General features: G+C 39.5%; 1 pseudogene; it reads right to left on the bottom strand.

Moving 5' to 3' along the window:
• Window positions 1-422: 422 nt before the first annotated feature.
• Window positions 423-6,970, bottom strand: part of LOC142101608 (uncharacterized) — a 32,465-nt pseudogene continuing 25,917 nt past the window's right edge.

Below are 6,970 nucleotides of genomic sequence, written 5' to 3'. Positions count from 1 at the left end.
CATTCTGCAATATCAGCACTTTACTGAAGGTGAATTCAGTGGTCTTATTATCAAGCGGCAATCAGATAGCTGTAATATACTGGGGGACATTTACAAAAAAAACAGCAGCTGTTTCCTGTAAACCAATTTTCATATATGTCCCCCTTCCCCCTTAAAATTTGCAAGCTCCTTGAAAAGGAATAAAAATTTATCCTGGATCTGTGTTTCTATTGTTTTTGTGTAGATTATCCCAAATACTCTGAAGATCTAAGGCAGGGATGCCCAGCCCTCACATAATGAAGATCTACATTTCCCAGATGAGCCGCATAGGGACCTCTGTAGTAGATTGCATGTATTTTATAGAAGTCATGACAGGTATTTCAAAAGATATAGAAAGGGAATAAAGCATCTGTTGTGGATTATGTATGTGTCCACAACTTAAGTTTCTCAGATCATCTGATTTATTGTATTTTTAATGTCACATTGCTACATTTGAGACATGCATATATTGTATGGAGAGGAGAGATTTAGAATAGGTAACTAGACAAGGACAGGATCAGGGAGATATTTTTCCATCTATAATAAATGTGTATTTGGTTCAGTTTGTTAGTAGAATGCATATATGAGCCAAATCACACTCCTATACATCCAGCACATGAGGTTTATCATGGGAGACAATGCATGGGTTATATAGGATGATTGGCAGACTTACTGGATGCAAACTACACACATGGTAGGCACTATATAATAGAAATAGTGAAGTCATAAGACCACATTTACAGTATTAACTATGTGTGAGATAATGGAATGGGATTTTTACTCATCCAAGTCTTGCCAGTGTTATAAACTAAGCCTAGTAATAAGGAAACTGTTTTTCCCGATAGTTGATGGTTATTTAAGACTTTTAAACTTTTGCCGTTTAGGAGAATTATTTTGTCAGTGACATCACAGGCAGCTGAGGAACCGTGTAGTTATGATGTGCAGCCATGTGTTCTGTGATGAGATTAGTTTCATACAATATTGACATCCTGCAAAATAAGGAAAACTGACGAGATGCACTTATTTGGTTGCTAGAGCTTTGTCCAGCACTCATACACCCACTGTCAAATCTACTCCTGTCCCAAATGACATTCTGCTCTACATACACAATACACAACCTTAAGACCACCGCCGTTTACTCCCTGAGGTCACGCCGGTTCCGTCGTGTGGCAAGTTCTTCATCCCCACTCTTCTCCTCTTTCCCCCGTTTGCTTTTCTTGCGCTTGTGTCGTCGGTGGGTCTCTTTTTCTTCACTGTCCTGATTCCTGAAGTTCAGAACTTATTATTATCTTATTTATAAAGTGTCGACAATACATAGCACAGTACATTGAGGGGATTATTATATAAATTAAATAAGTGAAAATGATGCTCATTCGTGGAATACATGGGGGAGGGCAGGGAAGGTAGAGGGACACTTTCTACTTGTGCAATGAAGTTTTTGCAAACATTATCAGCTACATGGCATTATTCATGTGCATCCTCAATAAAAAACTACTATAACTGTTGCTTCACAAACAGAAGCACAGACAAGCCCCAAGAGAGCATTTTCTAAAACCTGTCCTCAGGGAGCCCATCTGTTTCCATATTATACAGGAGCACAGGTGTTTACTATAGAGTACATGTAGACTTTTTAGAGTATATATAATTTCCAATGAGGAAAATATGTACTGCCGAAACAAGGGGCATTACAGGAGTCTGGAACCCTCCCCCTATAGGCTGGATTAAAACTGGGTACACACCTATGCAATTATCACTCAGATCGCACGATTCTCGACTGTGTGGACAGATATTGCAAGAGTATGTACGTTCCCACAATCAAGTTTTTTTTGTACCAAAACACATTGCATCTGTTCGGTGGGATACGGAATAATGATACTGATTATACAGACAAGACTTACCCTAACGTCTTTAAACTGAAGGGCTCCTTCCCGACGAGGCTCCAGAATGACTGATGTGCAAGCGACTGGAAGCAATCGCGATGAATGAAAAATCCGCCGCGACTTGAGGACGCCGCTGGCGACTGCGACGCTGTTAAGGGGGAAATGTAAGTATGTGGCCATGGATAATGTACTTTGCAAAGCGTTGTAAGTATGCGGGCATGGACAATGTACATTTCTCCCTTAACTGCACCGATAACAGCGTTGCGGCGGCTTCTTCATTCATCGCGATTGCTTCCAGTCGCTTGCACATCAGTCGTCCTGGAGCCTCGATGGGAAGGAACCCTTCGGTGTGAAGATGTTGGAGTTAGTGTTGTCGGGGTAGTCAGCATCGATATGCTGGCTACCACCGGCATCTGGTGTGACGAAATGTAGTATATCTGATGACCGATTGTTATTTTCTGTTGAATCTATGTATAACACTGTGAATATTTTATGTAACCTTCCGAAGTGTACTCTCTGTGATTCTTTGTGAACTTACGAAGCCCAGCGAGGCTCATGCTACATAGGTATGTGATTCAAGTGTGAAACATTAATAAGTGGTTCTGGTGAACATAAGGACACCATAATAAATCCTTTGTGGTGGCAGAAAAGGTGCATTCATTGGTAATTAACTCCGCTAACACCAATCACGGCCAGCTGTTCAGATTGCTGTATCTGGGACAACCTGGGCGTTCGTGACATCTGGCGATTTGGTTTTATAAACTTCCTAAAAATCACGGTCAACGATGGAACAAAGTTGTTTAAATGTGGAAGTGTGTACGGACTCACGGCCAGCAGCGCAGGCAGATATCTGCAGAGAGTTGAAATCTTTTCAGCAGATTTTTACGAGATGAAGATAACAGATCTAAAAGGTAAATTGTTTAAGTGTGTACACATGAATCCGCATGCTCATCGGGACTTTCAATTGTTGGTGAAATAGTTGCAGAAATTGCATCTGAAGTATGGTTACATAGGTGTGTACCCAGCTTTACTGTTTAAAATTTGAAGGAATGACTATGCCCATTTCTATCACTACACAAGCACTTGTATTGTCTTCTCTTTGCAGGACAGTGAGACTTTTCCAAAGTCTTTCATACGTATATATATTGTTTGTTATGTTGAATTCATAGATAAAACATATACATAGGCTATGAATATTATGATAAAAGGTGAAAGCCTCCCCTTTAAAATTCCTATGTTCGCTCATTGGGGTGGGGGTCAGTTTGTGCTATTCCTACTTTTTTGAAATCTTGAGGGAAGGAACATGGGGAACAAGAGCGGGGGGACTGGGTGACTGAATTCACATTGTGGCTGCCTCACCCCAAGCTATGTACTGATGTGATTGTGTCATTAGAGCAGGGTGCGGGGCAATGGTATGTGGATGTGATGACACTAATCACATCATCAAGGCACTACCCACTTGACAAGAGATAAGTGGTATCCTAGAAGGTGGCTTACAGTCATTCAGGAGAGTAGGACTGTATGTTGTGGTAACAATTCATAATATACTCTGTCAGGTGAAAAAAGAAAAAAACACACCAAATGTAAGTGAATCTTACTTTGGACGCAGTTTCTTTATTGTAGGATATTGTCTGGGTTGTGAGAATAGGTAATTATGCAAAAATTACATGAATATACTACAATTTTACAATTTAAACAAACAACTCTCAGATCTGTATCTAAAGAGGTTGGATGGTAGTCAAGATACCTTCATCCACAAAATGAGAACCTACCGCCGAGACCTGTGCTTGCTGCTCTCCTCTCTCTCTCTTTGTCGTTGCTCCTCACGGAGCTTTTCTTCTCTGTCCCAGCTGCTCTCACGACTGTGCATATACTTGCGCTCATAATCATAACTTCTTCCACGACTGTAATTTTTGTAACGATCACTTTCACTGCAAGGTAAACAAAAGTCCATCATACATTCAGTTAAACTACAGGAATCTAATTCCACAATAGACAAGAGGGAATGCGAAATTCCACAGGACTCAACACAGCTGTATACAGTGCGTGAATGATGAGTAACTTATATTATACCCAGCAGAATCGAGATCATAACTCTACGTTAGAGTGGACCAGTCACTATACAATAACGTTTCTTACTTTATATAATTGAAGAAACATATATACAAATGTACAATTAACATTTTTAAACATCAAACAATATTGTTTATTCTTTGTATTTCTGAACAGAAATGGGTATAGAGGGAAATGGGGGTGAGGGGTGGAATAGGGAAAATAACAGAATGAATTTAAAAAAATGTATATGGGCAGCACAGTAGCCTAGTGGTTAGCACTTCTGCCTCACAGCACTGGGGTCATGAGTTCGATTCCCGACCATGGCCTTATCTGTGTGGAGTTTGTATGTTCTCCCTGTGTTTGCGTGGGTTTCCTCCGGGTGCTCCGGTTTCCTCCCACACTTCAAAAACATACTGGTAGGTTAATTGACTGCTATCAAAAATTGACCCTAGTCTCTCCCTCTCTGTCTATCTCCCTGTCTGTCTGTGTGGGTGTGGGTGTGTGTGAGTGTGTGTCTATATTAGGGAATTTAGACTGTAAGCTCCAATGGGGCAGGGACTGATGTGAATGAGTTCTCTGTACAGCGCTGCGGAATTAGTGGCGCTATATAAATAAATGATGATGATGATGTATTATGATATGAGGATAATTCAAGTATCAGCAGAGCCTATAAATAGCTTTAGTATACAGTAGTAGAAATAGTTTATAAATGTTGAAAGCTCACAGCTTGGATGGTCTTGTAGGGGTGGCATCATGTATGCTCAATAAGTAGGTTTTGAATGGACAATTCAAGGAGGAGTTGGCACCCTTGGAAAAATCAAGCAGCTTTGTCTCTCCCTAAAGTACTAAGGAGCCCACATGGCATCAAATTTGGGTTGTATATTAGGTAAAGTATATGTAATGTTCTCCATGCATGTGATATACCAGATGAAGTTTCTGGCAGTTGGAATAAAGGGAGGTTCTAGTTGTTCACAATTTTTATCTATTAGAGATATTGCGGCTGTAAGCATGTAGTAGACCAGTTTTATAGTTTGGTTTCTCTTGTGGGGAGGGGGTAGAAGAGTAAAAGGTCCATCTTTAGGTACTAATTGCTCAGATATTCAATTGATGAGAGTGTGTTTTACCTGAATGATACGTGGACAAGTCCACCAGTTGTAGAGAAGTGTGCCCTGTGGCCACAGTTTCATCAACAGTTTGAGTTAGAATTTTGAGTATAGCACTCTCTCTAATATAGGTTATATGCCATTCCTTTAATCACAGTTAATATTGACCTGGTGGCTATACCGTCTTTCACTTCTTCCCAGCAGTATTCAAGGGGCAGCTCTAAGTGCCTCTACCACTCTTTCATGGTGACCCTGAGAGGTAAGGGTAATCTTGATGAGTAGATTGTGGAGATCATACCTTTATGTATTAGAAACATTAGACAATTTTGTAGAAATTGGGTTAGGTTTCTTAGACTATCTACTGGGGGAACGTTCTTAAGTGACAAACGTGAAAGAACTTGAAGAACAGGGGTCTGAACAAGATAATTTTTGCTGGATGTCATGTAAAAATGCCCAGTTTAGTACAATAACATTATCTACATCAAAAATATATTTAAAAAAAATCTGCCTTAATCTCATGCTAGCGATTTGTTCCAAACAAGACTATCTACTACCTGATCACCAGGTGTTCTAGATGCTTCAAAGGAAAGAGGCCCCTCTCACTATGCATGAGCTGTCATCAGCGAGTTATGGATGTTTCTTTATATGTTTAATAAATGGTCAACTATTCATTTTATGCACAAGTGGTCCATTTGTCAATCATTAGGGGAATTTTGTATGGGTGTACAGCACACCAGAAACTTTCAACGCTGTAAAGTTGTGTGTATGAACTTTGTTTTCTTATACAGGTTTGTTTGACATGCACCTCACTACTCTCTTCTGCTGTTAATGCTCGGTTTTGCTAAGACTGTCACACTTCAAACTTGGTCTGGCTGAAAAACCCTGTGCTGCTGTTGACATTTCAATGCTTTGATTGGCTACAGGTTTCTTTTAGTCTGACCCAATTTATGTTTGGCACATCAGTGTGTAACAAATTCTGGAGAATGGACCATAAACAAATGCACCTAAAACAGCATAAGACAGTGCTTGCTTTTGTCTTGGCTACACTGGTCCTACAAAATACATAAATAAAGTAAACATAGAAGAGACCTACATCTTATAGTTATTCTGGTTCCTCACACTGTCCATCTCACGCTCACGCTGTCTCCTTGGTGTCCAGTCATTTCCTCTTAGACTGTTGGTACCTTTGTCTAATGTGGTCACCCAAGAGCTCTGAGCATTGGAGACAGGATGGTAATTCATCATACCTGGCCCTGCAAGGATACGACCACAAGAATTCTAGTTTTACAAGCCTGAAACCATCAAAGTTAAACTTGATGATAAGTGTACAAAAAGTTGAAAGCGAGCACACACACCGATATTGTATTGAGTATTAAATATCTGCCTTGATAATGGTTTACATTCAAACAATCTTAGTACACAAATGTCTGCCTATGCAGTCCATACACACGGCAGTGGTAGACATCTCAAGAAGATGATGTAGTTTTCTCTCTCGGGAATGACAGATGTGTATTTCAGGTCTGTCAGTGTGAAGAGGACAATAGATCTCTATGCCATGCTATTACTCCAATGGTCTTCTTGAATTTTATTATGTTCAGAAAGCAACTTAAGAAAATATCTGCATGGAAAAGGTCTTTAAGCTACCAAAAAAAATAAAAAATTATGCATTTAAGAATTTAATGGGGATCCGGCACAAATTGATCAATACACTGAAAAGATCATTGAAAGTCATGTTTTATAGGGAACTAATTAGAAAGACACTCGATGAAAAGCTAGATATTATAATAAGTACAATAAAAAACTAAAGAAAAAAAGGGAAATGAAACAAAGGTTATTCAATACATCCTCTATTGCAAATATCACTTCTAAAAGTATTGTACCATAAAATATTGAATACATGCCATTTCTCCTTCA

This window comes from Mixophyes fleayi, chromosome 9, assembly GCF_038048845.1.
Source record: "Mixophyes fleayi isolate aMixFle1 chromosome 9, aMixFle1.hap1, whole genome shotgun sequence".
Taxonomy (NCBI): Eukaryota; Metazoa; Chordata; class Amphibia; order Anura; family Limnodynastidae; genus Mixophyes; species Mixophyes fleayi.
The sequence above is the reverse complement of the archived record's forward strand: the minus strand, read 5'-3'. Positions and strand labels throughout refer to the sequence as shown.